This window comes from Macaca fascicularis, chromosome X (genome assembly GCF_037993035.2).
Source record: "Macaca fascicularis isolate 582-1 chromosome X, T2T-MFA8v1.1".
Classification (NCBI taxonomy): domain Eukaryota; kingdom Metazoa; phylum Chordata; class Mammalia; order Primates; family Cercopithecidae; genus Macaca; species Macaca fascicularis.
This window is the reverse complement of record NC_088395.1, coordinates 5,897,480-5,910,660: the sequence shown is the minus strand read 5'-3', so window position 1 is coordinate 5,910,660 and position 13,181 is coordinate 5,897,480. Positions and strand designations below refer to the sequence as shown.

The 13,181-nt window shown below is 41.7% G+C and overlaps 1 protein-coding gene across 8 annotated transcripts in view; it reads left to right on the top strand.

Moving 5' to 3' along the window:
• The first annotated feature begins 218 nt into the window (after nucleotides 1–218).
• The window catches only part of NLGN4X (neuroligin 4 X-linked), a 347,891-nt gene continuing 334,928 nt past the window's right edge, over nucleotides 219–13,181 (top strand). For 4 of the 8 annotated variants that reach the window (XM_005592910.5, XM_005592905.5, XM_074029051.1 and 1 more), the window contains exon 1: nucleotides 219–543. The gene's annotated coding sequence lies outside the window, so the exon portion shown is untranslated. Of the gene's footprint in view, nucleotides 544–2,007; nucleotides 2,230–2,778; nucleotides 2,828–13,181 lie in introns of those variants that run through there. The other 4 variants (XM_074029049.1, XM_005592907.5, XM_074029050.1 and 1 more) reach the window with 2 other exon arrangements.

The window sequence follows — 13,181 nt, the reverse complement described above, 5'->3', positions numbered from 1 at the left end:
CCCGGGTACCCGGGATCTCTCCGTTACAGCTGGTTTGCATTGGGATTAGCTGTTCTTTGCATGAGGTTGTAGCTGTGGATGTGGTTTCTGTAGTGATGGGGCCGACTCCGGAGATCTATTGGCTGCTGGCTTTGTAAATTTCATTCAGTTTGGTCCAATGGCAGAGGGAGAGCCCCGGAGACAGCAGGACCTCTCTCCTCAATCTCTCTTTTTCTTGCAGAACCGTCTCTCTCCCTTCTCTGTCTCTTAGCACAGAGCTCTTATTCAGCCACTAGCTCGGCCCTTCCTGCTTCAATTGTAATGCTTGTTCTGCCCGTCCACAGACCATTGACGGCAGAAACAACGAATTTCCTCCAAACTAGGCGGTGTTGGTGGCTCTTGCATTCCTCTGGATGAGCAAATCTAGTTGGGGGGTTCCAGAAGGGGAAGGCTCCTGGGCTTTCAAAACATCCTCCTGAATCATACCTCGTTTCGAGTTGCCTAGAAAAATCTGGACGTGTAAAAAGAACTCTTAACAGCCGATGCAGCTCTTCCAAAGCTAAGGTAGGTGTAGTTTTAAGACGTGTCTCTGGGATATTATTCTCCTTATTTTAAAAAGCCGTTTAAACATTTTGACTTGCAGTGGTTTTCCAGCAAAGGATGGAAAGCCTCACTGCAGATACTTGAGTTTCACTTTATTTGATCTTTTTTTCTTTTATGATTATTAATATTATTTTTGGAAAATTTGAACAGGACTTTCTCCTATCTGTCTCGCTCCATTTCTTAGGTGTGGGTGGGAGTGTGGACCTTCATATGGCTTTTACATGCAACCTCTCCACAGAAATACTTGGTTTTATTTTCACTTAAAAAGAAAAATCCGGACTACCGTTGTTTGGAAGCGTTTTGCTGCAATCAGCTATTTGAACGGCTCTGGGGCCGTGTGTGATGTGTTTACAAAGTAGCGCTGCCTTCCATACAAATAAACAGAAGATTGTGGCGGGGAGAGGGGAAAAATATATATATGTATCTGCAGTACAGGGAGAGAAGGAGCGAAGCGGTCAGGGCTGGAGATGGTGAAGGCAGGAAGACTTCTGCAAACTGTGAGGCATGGGAGGCTTTTCTTTTCTTTTTCTCCCCCTCACCCCCCCCACCCCCTTCTTCTTTAAGAAAATTGTCAGCTACCACCGCCTGGGGTGCTTTTTTGCGGGGTTGGGGGAGTGCGGTTAACCAGAGAGAAAAAGGGAAAACAGGCTTGGTCGGGGTTGCATTAAGCGATTTTTTTTCCCTCCTTCATCTCCGGGCCTTGGATAAGATGACGGCTTGGGTGATGCACGAAAAGCGCACGAGACTGATTAGACCTGGCTTGGCTGGGCTAGGGAACGATCCAGGCGCGCTGGAGACCCCGCGTGAAGACGAAATGACCGTAGCTCCGCGCTGCTTCTGCAAACCGGGGAGCGGGCTCCATGCACCCCTTTCCCGTGTGTGTGGGTTTCGAGGCGGGTGGGAAGGGTGAGGCAAACCGCAGAAAGGGGTAGAGCTGGTGGTTTTGCTTCTTCGGGAGCCTTTGAGTGTAGTCTGAACCTTTGATGGGGGTGCTGGGGGGCTTGCAGCTGCCGCCCTGGGAACCATCTCTGAACTGCCCGTTTATCCGGAGGAGCGGAAAAGTTGGAAGATGCGAGGACAGACGACCGGAGCCCTTGTCTGGGTCTCAGGGGATCTGGAGCCCTAGTCGGTGCCCACTGAGAACACCCCTTCTCGGAGCGGGGGTGTCGGGGGGAGTGTTAAGCCTGCGGGACGCACGGTCCGCCAGTCCCCTAGGTGGGGACGGGGAAGGAGGCTGAGGAGTAGGTTCCAATAGGCGCACCACCCCCACAGCCCTGGAAAACGCCACCGCCACCCCCTCTTCCCTCCCATCCCATCCCATCCCAAGGCTCTCTGCTGTCCCGGGCCGATTTCATCTCGTCTCTTACCCCGCCTCCCCGCCTCTCCGCCTGCCAATTCCCGCGCGGCTCGGCCCGGCCCCTTCCCACTCCAGTGGGCAGAACTGATGGAGAAGATCCGCCAAGCGCGCAGCCAGAGGCGGGGGAGACAGTGGCGGGTGGGCGAGGGGCTTCTAGACCACGCAGGGAGAGAGTGAACTTCAGTCCCGCCCCCTCCCCAAGGCCGCGGCTGGGGCGCCCCCAGCCCGCGCTGGCACCCGCGTGGCCTGACCAGCGGAAGAGCGAGCAGGGATGAGGTGGGGAGAGGGAGGTAGGTGCCGCTCGGCTGCAGATGATGCGTGGGCGGGGGGCTTGCTGTGGGAGGAGAGGCCCAGGTCCCGGCCTGCGCCCTCCACTCCGCGGCTGCTCCCTCCGCCTCTGGTTTTCCAAGAGGCCGGTCGCTACCCCGGGGGATGCTCTTATCTTCCAGTCGTTCTCCTGGACACCCCTTCCTCCTCCTCTCCCTCAACCTGACCTGGCTTTTTCGCCCCTCCGAGAACCGGTAGGCTGGGGTCCCTCGGCGTGGTTCTCCTAGGCCTCACCCGGAGCTTTGCGTTCCCGGTATCGGGGCCCCGTGCACCGTGCAGCCCTGGGCCCAGGCGCACCATTCCGGCGCCTGCTCGCCGCCAGACACAGCAACCTTTCTTCCCGGAGAGGCGGGGGCGGGAGCGGGGGGGGGGGGTCAGGTCAACCCTTGCACCCCCGAGGCCTGGCCCGGGCCACCCTGGGAACGGATGTCCTGCATGGAGGCCGAGGGGCACCCGGAGGACGTCCTCCGCATCGTACCCCTCCCCTTCCCCAGAAGGCTTTTTTTTTTTTTGTACTGCGGGTTTCTTTTTCTCTGGCTTCTTCCTCTGAACCTACGGCAGGTGTGAGCCTTTTTTTATGTATGTGCTGCTGCTATCTCGGGGATGCGGGGGAGGGGGTGCAGAAGGCAGCGTGGAGGGGTCCTTGGAGGTTCCGGCGGGGTTTTGGCCTCTGCGGTGCGCCCGGGCTTGCAACTCGCGCGGGCGCTGGGCGCGCGCGTCACGAATTCAGCCTAGGGCTTGGGCGAGTCTGCGGGGAGCGAGGACGGAGGATCTTGATCTGTCATTTGGACCCAACTTAAGAAATTTGGGGTGGGGGTTGGGTGGGGGTTTTGGAACTAAGCAGGTGATGTTCTTGCGAGCTGAATCCACAAGGTGGTAGTATGGCTTCTTCTTTTTAATTTATTTTACTTTATTTTGTTTCTATTTGGTCATTTTTTTGTGGGGGGCGGTGGTTTGTTGTTGTTGTTGTTGCTCTTATCTCATGCTTTTTGAAGGCATCCGTTGCCCGTAGGGTTTACATCGGAGCGCATTGCATTATATTTTCTTAAAAGGGGGTGGTGTGCGTGAGCTCACATCTCAGAATCAGCCCTTCCTGTGATGTGAGGAAGGCGAAAGCAAAAGAAAAAAAAAAAAAAAAAAAAAAAAAAGAGAGAGAGAGAAAGAAAGGAAAAAAAAAAGGAAAAGAAAAAGTTTAGGAAGACCTCGTTATCCTGACGAAGCAGAATTGCCAGTTTGTGTGGGCGTTCTGCGGGCGACATAGAAGTTCATGCTTAAGAAATCCGGGGTAGTTTCCTTTTTCAGCTAGAAATTAAACGGCCAGGGTGCAAACACCTGCCTTTGATGAGAACAAAGCGGCAGAAACTGCAAGAGACCTGCATAGTTTGAATGGACACACTGAGCCTTTTCCTAGGGGATGGCAGAGCGGGGTGAAATCAGAACGCAAAGAAATCTGCAGTTTTATGGGGGCAGATTTGGAGAGTGGAGAATTATTTCATACCTTTAGTTGGCTGTGGGGAAGATGTTAGCAGTAATCCATTAAATCCTCAGCACAGATTTTCCTGTGAAAATGTGCAAAATGTTAAGAGGGGGAGGGATGGCTAATGGCACATGGTTGCATTAATTCCTGTATTTCCAGAAAAAAATATGGAATTTCTGTGTATCCTAAAATTAAGAATATAGGAATTTCATGGAGACCTCTGCAAGCATGCATTTTCTCAGATTAGAAATTCAGTATTTTATTACTCAATGAAATGTAGAATGCGTGTGTGTGTATGTGTGTGTGTGTATACAGACATACACGCACGCATTCTACATTTCTACATATATATGTGTGTGTGTACATGTGTATATATATATATATATATATACATATGGCCATTTTAAAGAGTATTTTCTTTGACATGTAAGAACACAATCAGGGCCAGTTGTAGCAAGTGTAAAATTACTTCATCAGTTTTAAGTCAGTGGATTAAAATGGGGGGCTTGATTTTTTTTTTTTTGAAACCAGAATAATAATTACATTTTCATAATAATACCTGTGCACGGATGCAGTTTTAAAGATGCTTTGATGTTTTCTTCTCCGGTGGAAGAATTGTTGCTTTTCTTTGTGTTTTATTTAAATAAACTAATGTTGAATATACAGTTGGCCCTAAAACCAGTAACCTAGCTCATTTTTACCCAAACCTAGGAATATAACAGATATTTGATAAGGGACTGGTGGGTGCATAAGGTAGATAATGAAGTTATCTTGATGCTGTGAAATTTACAAGCAGACTTGAAGGAATTTGAAAGTTCATAGTTGTTGGCCTGGAATGTAGACTAATGGTAAATATATAGATTTTTTTAAATGTGTGAACTTGGCTATTTCATTGTTTTGTGTGTAGTAATTTGTGGAAAGCTTATAGTCTCTCCACAAAGATGAGACTGTTGACTGACTCTGCAACGGAGACTTGCTTTTGGAAGTGCAGGGGTCTCTTTAAAAGCCATTTGGAATACTGTGCTTTTATTTCTAGACCACAACCAAAAGGTTCTCACAAAACTAAACATTCAAGTGCATGAGGGAATGACCTCTGTTTAACATTCTTTCTTTTTAATTGGTACGCCACATTTCAAACCTTTCGTAATACTGTTGAATATCGTCAGTAGTGCAACTTGTTGAGCGAATGCATTGCATTCAGATGAAGTAGCAATATACGAATATTTTAAGTCATTTAATATCCTCCTTCTAAAGATACTCTTATCTGGTTAAAATATACTTAAATTCCAAATATGGTGAGAGTTGGTCTTAGAATGTGGATGTCAAGTGTAAGAGACAGAATTTCAGTGTGTAAACCGGAATGTATTCTTTCTGTATTGCTTTCTGACTTTTAATATTTTAACAATGCTTTCTCCTTTTAAAAACGGGGAACTCTGTTCGGTTTAGTTTAAATCTGTTGCTCTTTTTGTGTGTGTTTTTGTCTGAATACTGCACTTTTTCGGAGGACAGACTTCGTCTCCTGTTTAATTATGTGAATGGATATTCAGACAGATTTGAATAGCCACCACTGATATCTTAAACTCCTGAGCTACCAGTTTGAAATCAAAGATACAGCTTTTGCAACAGTCAGTTAGAGAAAGTGAGAATCAAAATTGAAGCCCAGGCTGTTGAGGCAGTTAGGTCATCTGCTGTGCCCTCTACTACCATTCACTCAATGAATATTTTACAGTTTTGTCATTTTTCTCTAAACAACCTACATTTGGACTTTGAAAGTCTGCACTGTTCTTTGTTAAGTGAATGACAATGTAGGAAGCCCTTCCTCATTTTTCTTGGGGCAGAGTAGCACACATCAACAAGAAAAAAAGAAGGTGATATCTCCTAGCAGTTTGTCATTATGCCATTTATAGGCTTTGAATAAATGTATAGATGAAGAGGCTTTCTCTCTGCAGGTGGTTACATTAAACAAAAAATAAGTAAATAAAAGGCTCATAAAATCATTACAGGAGTGGAAGGTTGATGGTGGAAAACAGCCCATCTACCTCGGGCTGAGATTTCAAATTTATAGACATTTCGTGTTGAGTTCACGTGTCCCAGGTGTATGCGGAACACCTCCACACACCACGTGTTCCTAAAGCACTCTCATCTTCCCAGAAATGGTACCTGAAGGAGAACACACCTAACCCCTACAATACTAAAATACATATATATGAAACTATATATAGTAAGATACATATCCTACTATATAATATATATATAGTAATAGATATTATAGTAAGGTCTGCATCTATATATAAAAATATAATATGTATCTTATTATTTTATATATATAGATAGTGAGATGAGGTGTATTAATCCATCCTCAGGCTGCTAAAAAAGACATACCCAAGACTGAATAATTTATAAACGAAAGAGGTTTAAATGACTCACAGTTCAGCATGGCTGGAGAGGCCTGAGGAAACTTACAATCATGGTGGAAGGGGAAGCAAATATTTCCTTCTTCACATGATGGCAGGAAGGAGAGGAATGAGAACCGAGTGAAGGGGGAAGCCCCTTATAAAATCAACAGGTCTTGTGAGAACTTACTCACTATCATGAGAATAGCATGGGGCAAACTGTCCCCATGATTCAATTACTTCCCACCAAAGGGTCCCTCCCATGACATGTGGCGATTATGGGAGCCACAATCCAAGATGAGGTTTGGTGCGGACAAAGCCAAACCATACCATGAGGTTTTATTGAATTTATTTGAGACAGGAAAAGAGTAATCCTCCATAATTTAGAAAGGAGATGAAATACAGTGAACATTTAGGGTCTCATCACTTGAGGAATACATTTCAAAGAGAGAAATGTTAATTTCAGTATAGTGCTAATGAAATGATCCAGGCTTTCACTGCTCTCTGGAAATGTGAATAAGTGGCCCAGAATTTTGTTTAGGTTGTTTTATTTAAAATGTATGTTATATAAAGAAATCATGGTTTGTCAAAGTAAGAGAGTGCTATTTTTGGCTTACAATAGGACTTTTTTAGTTCTACCTGTTAATATCGGTGATCATTTTGGTTTTAAGAGGCCAATACCTGATTGGATGATGAAAACTTGGATCTCAAAGCCATCACCCCAGACTTGTGATTTTATGAACATCTGTGGGCATCTCTCCCGGCTCCCACATCAACCCTTCATCCAGGCTCATTTTCTCTGTTTTTGCTTGGTTGTTTGTATGCTTTGTTTGGGGAGAGGGGACACATATTTTGCTAAGGGCATCTTTTTCAGGCGTGAAACTCAGCCTGTCATATAAGCTGAAAAGGAACTTGAGTTGTTTCAAGTTGCATTGTATGGTAAGTTTTTGGGTCCTTTTTAAAAAAAGGACTGAGGTTACTAAGTGTTACTGGCACTGATAAAAGAGCTATGGTGAATTGTGGTTTGTTTTTGCAAAGTACAGAAAAGGCCTCCTTGGTTCTGTGATGATGGCTGTGGTGAAGTTGCATGTGGTGCCATTTTCCATGTTTAGTATTTCAACACCACCAATATATGGCTCTGGAGTATGGGATGGGCAAGTCCAAAAACAGTGAGGCATGCCATATGACTCCAGTGGTCAGTCGGGCTGTTCAGTGTGGAACTGTGGTCTCAAAAGCATGGGGGATGCGGACAGAAGAAAACTCATTGCAACTGAGTGCCTTTAACTTGTTCCAGTCCTCACTACTCTCTGTGACTATAACTCTGAATGGGTTAGGTGGGGAAACTCACAAAAGTAAATGCATGTTTTCACAAACAAAATATGTCATTGTTAACTGTTTTCCTAAGTGAGACAAGATGCCCTCACGCCCTGAAGCTACATGGTAAGAATGGCAGTGTGTATGAGCGGGTGTATACACATACATGTGTGCATATGCCAACACATTAACTGGGAACTAGTCCTTGCAAAAAATGTTTTTCTCAGCCATTGCAACACATTAGATAAAAGCAAATATATATATATATATATATATATTTTTTTTTTTGATATATACATATATGAAGGAAAAAATGTGATTTTCCATTATTTTCCTTTTCTTATTCTCATCATTCACCAAACCTATGTTATATTAAACAATTTGTAACATCTGGCCTGGGTAATAGAGTGAGACCCCAACTCCACAAAGAAACAAAAATTAAAAACAAATTAGCCGGGCATGATGGCAAGTACCTGTGGCTCCAGCTGAGGTGGGAGGATCACTTGAGTCCAGGAGATCAGGGCTGCAGTGAGCTATGATTACACCACTGTACTTCAGCCTGGGACACAGAGCAAGACCCTATCTCTAAAAATATGAATAAATAAATAAATAAATAAAACGTAAAAAATAAATAAAAATAGAAAATGTAAAATGAAAGTTATAAAGTTGGCCTGGCGTTGTGGCTCACGCCTGTAATCTCAGCATTTTGGGAGGCCGAGGTGGGAAAATCACTTGAGGTCAGTAATTCAAGACTAGCCTGGCCAACGTGGTGAAATCCTGTCTCTACTAAAAATATAAAAACTAGCTAGGCGTGGTGGTGTGCGCCTGTAATCCCAGCTATTCAGGAGGCTGAGGCCAGGGAACTGCTTGAACCTGGGAGGGGGAGGTTGCAGTGAGCCGAGATCGTGCCATTGCACTCCAGCTTGGGTGACAGAGCGACACTCTGTCTCAAAAAATTAAAAAAAATAAAAAAAATAAAAAAAATAAAAAGAAAGTTATAAAGTTACCTATGATGGGTCTGGGTGTACTCCTCATTTAGGAGTGAAGACATTCATTAACATGAGACCTAAGTAAGTAGAAAGTATGTGTTTAAGGGACGGGTGTCCGTTTTCTCTAGGTCTCCTGGAAGCTTTTTTTTTCTAATTTGGGTGCTAATTCCAAGGAAGGTTTCACCTATGTTTATGGTGAAACTATCTATATGTGTGACAAAATGTTACCCTCTCTTGTCCATCAATATTGTGCAAGGTTATATACTTGTATGGAGAAATAGACAACTTTTACAAAGATCAAACTGGGCACCCTTTACCAAGGCTAAACTCATAACCCTTTTGTCTGCCTTTGTAGAAGATTCTCACCTTGATTTCTCTTGGTGCCCAAAGGCTTTGCTGAGAGACTGTTCCGTTGAAGCCTTGTGGCAAGGTCAGCAGAGCATTGTATCTGCCCAGCTTCAGAAACTCTGCATTCCCTTTCAATAAATATGGAGAAGTTTGAGGTCACAAAAGCTGAGAACCTCATTATAGTCTCTTTATGTTCTTGGGCCCCTCTCTTCCTGCAGACTTCCTTGAATTCAAATGTAACGTGCACTATACATTCACATTGCAGCTACTGAAAAGCATTGACAATCCCAGGTGACAACAGGAGCAAAAGTGAATGAATACTAGAGGGTTTCACATTTAGGTTGCTCACTCACCACTGTGCACAGGTTCTTAAGAATTCTACTTACACTTGATAAGACTGTGAACAGACTTATGTTTTTGAAACATCAGTATACAGGTGTGCAGAAAGAAATGGGCTAGGTCAGTTATAGCCACCAGTATAAATAAGATGCATAAAATAGCTTTATTTGCAAATTATATCTACAGAGCCTTCATCATACATACATATATATATATAATGTATGTATATATAAAAAATAGGATGCCTATAAACATGTACAGATCATACATTATTCATTTTAATTTCTACAGATAACATGTAATTATTTATATGAAATTGCATTTATGTACACTTATACAGTAGTATTTGTATCCAACTTATATACTTGAATGAAACCATCATCTACAATAGCCATTTAATATATATTTATTTCTAGATAGTTGTATTTATATACACTTATATAATTGTATTTATATGCCATTTATATTACTGATGAAATCCTTTATAACTTAAACTACATGTATTTCTAAAGCCATTGCAAACTTATTTATACAAAATATAATTTATTTAAACATGTATTATATAAATATAAATTATATACTAATATATAACATATAAGTCATATAAATATATAATACAAATTTGATTTATATACTTATAATTTATTATATATTGAATACAACTCACTTAAATATAATTTAGTATATTTAGTATATATTACTATGTACATATAATTGTGACAAATAATATATAGTAAAATCCATATAAATCTGTAATAAAATATATGTGTATGTGTATGTATACGTATTGTTCTTGTTCTTTTGTATGAAAAGTACATGCAAACATTATACATATATATATACACAAACCATATATATAGTTTGACTTGCATTTTCCAAAAGAAACTATGTTTTGTGTGGTGAATGGACTTCCAGGCTGGTTCACAGGAGCTATTGTTAGTTAATGGTGCACAGAAACTACAGCTTCCTTCCCTCTTCCCTTCCTTTCTTCTTTCCTTCCTTCCCTCCCTCCTTCCTTGCTTCTTTTACTCTTTCTTTCCTTCCTTCCCTCCCTCTCTCCTTCCTACCTTTTTCTCTTCTTTCTTTCCTTCCTTTCTTCTTTACCTCCTTCCCTCCTTCTTTCCTTCCCTTCCATCTATCATCCTTCTCTCCCTCCCTCCTTCCTCCCTCCCTCCTTCTCTCCCTCCCTCTCTCCTTTCTTCCTTCATTTTCTCTCTCTCTTTCTTTTCTTTTCCTTCCTTCCTTCCTTTCCTCCCTTCCTTCCTCCCTTCCTTCCTTTCTCCATCCCTCCTTTCTTCTTTACCTCCTTCCCTCCTTCTCTCCTTCCTGTCCATCTATCATCCTTCTCTCCGTCCCTTCCTTCCCTCCCTCCCTCCTTCTCTCCCTCCTTCTCTCCTTTCTTCCTTCATTTTCTCTCTCTTTCTTTTTCCTCCCTCCCTCCCTCCCTCCCTCCCTTCCTTCCTTCCTTCCTTCCTTCCTTCCTTCCTTCCTTCCTTCCTTCCTTCCCTCCCTTCCTCCCTTCCTTCCTTTCTCCATCCCTCCATTCTTCTTTCCGTCCTTTCTTCTTTCCGTCCTTCTTTCTTCCCTCATTCCTTTATTCTATTTGGATGAGTGACAAGGTCTCAGGGATCCTTAAGGTATTAAAGAGAAAATGAAGATAATTCTATAGAAGAACAGATCAAATAGGAAAGAGTAATGAAAAGAAAGACTCCTGGAATGACAAAGAAGCATGTTCATGACAATTTAATAGAATTTCCCACATGCCATATTTGTATAGCTGGTTATATTTTAAAACTTTGTCAAACCCTAGATTTATAAAAGCTTGATTTTGATTTTAGTAAATTCTTTGAATAAATGCATGCATACATAAAGCAGATTACTTTGATTCAACAAAAACATACAGGCAACTGTGAGCTTTTTTTTTTTTTTTTTTTTTTAATGTGGTAGTGAAAACAGCCTCATTAATTAATGGCTATTTCCTATATTCTTTTTAAAATTAATAAGCAACAGTCAGATATTTCAGTTGTTTTAAGGCATGAACAATACCTTGGATTCTAATATATTTTAGTCTAAAATATCTGGTAACATCACAGATAATTGTTTCAAACTCTACCACCCCTCATATAATTTATTTTTCAACAACTTAAAGTCTTTTAGAATCATGAGAGAACCTTAAAAATAGACAACACCACTCATACTGGTGACCTAGGATTGCTTAAAGATAGGGCATAGATTGTATTGTCTCAGAGGAAAATATTTTATGAAGATTCTTTAAAAAGTATAAGAACTCCCGAATCGGGGATTCTTTCTTGAAGAGGCTCCCTGGTCTAATGTTTTTGGAAAACCTCATATATCATTTGCCTCTCTTCAATTATATCCTGAAAATGGACACATTATGGCCTTAAAGTCTCCTGTACTAATGGGTTTAGCAGATGTGATAGATAACTTAGGGTTCTTTGTAATGAGTGTTAACCAAATTAACCACAACAGTGTTGAGAATACTTCTGTTGACACAGAGCAGAAAGAAGTACTAACAGGGTATGAAGACACTTGAAAGTGTTGAAATTACCAAGACTACTTGGAGAAATGAACTTGTTGGTTTTTTTCTTTATTTCACAAATTTACTCAAAACTTGTTGAGTACCAATAAGTGGGATACAAGGAAGATGAAATTGCTTATCTTTCCTATATTAACCATAGGCTAATGTTATTTTGCACCTCTGGTTTTATGTGTAAGAACAAACATGTTTTATCAGAATTTTTCTTCTGGGGTGTGTGTGTGTGTGTGTGTGTGTGTGTGTGTGTGTGTGTGTTTAATCTCTCATGTCCTATGTCAAAAGTTAAGGAAAGCAACAGCTTGATTCAGTCTTCATACATCTTTCTTAAATAGTTAAAGGCAAAATCATCAGAGCTACATAGCCCAAATATTAGGAGTTAGGTTCATGTTCGAATTCTCAGAGAGTGATTATATAGTTCGATTTTAACTTCTTCAACAAACAGATTACTACAGTTGATGAGCAAGGAGATGAAAGTATTTGAGAAACATAATGGAGTTAATATGATTCTTGAGGGAGGGGAGAAGGCTGCCTGTCTGAGGTAATGCTTTTGAGGGTAGGTTTGTCCTCGCCTTGAAGCAGCAGGCTTGCTCTGTTGGCTCAAGAAACCTTAACATGCACGCCCATATTGCAGATTTACCCACATGCCAAGTGTATGCTGTGGGAAGAAATGAATAATGTAGATCCCATTACAGAGAATTATGTGGAACAGATAGACTTAGTGCATCAGAACCGATGAGAAATACACGAGACATTTCGAAAATAACAACAGTAACGAAAACAAATATAAGTAAACCACAGTCAAAACTCTTGCATTTGGGTTTCTAGTTGCCTATTACCACAGAGGGTTCTGGTTACCAGCTAAAATGTAACCCAGTAGGAAGGACAAGACAAGGCCCTTCATGCTGTATGAAACAGTAACAAACAGTAAGGATGAACCAGCGAGAAAGGGTAACAAGTTACATGGAAGTTAAATACCAGGGAGAAAGTGTAACAGTTACATGGAAGTTAAATACCGTACCTGTGCAGAGACTGAACATATAAAGCAGACACAGGAATGGTAGTAGTAGAAAGTGGGGGAGATCCGAGTTTGTTGCAGCATAAAAACCAACCAACCAACCCTAGTGAGGGAATCAATACCTCAGAAAAAAATCTTCTGACAATCTAGGTTAATGGTAGAGATCAAACAGTACCATATTATGAGGACGGAATAATAACTCACACGTGGCTTTACATAGAATTTGTGTGACAGTGGTTGTGTACTATGATTCAGTCTGCCGTGACAATTTCACCAGTAAAATAACCTTCCAGGATTTATTTGATATCTCAATTGATAAGCCTCACTTAAGTGAGTCACCTTATGACATAATTTGTGAAAATTAACTTAAAATTGCACAAGAAGTTATGTGTCTAGTCATTTCACAATCAAATGTATTTGGGCATTTAATCTAGTCAGATCCCAATTAATTAAAAATTGTTTCTTTCTAGACCAACATGTATC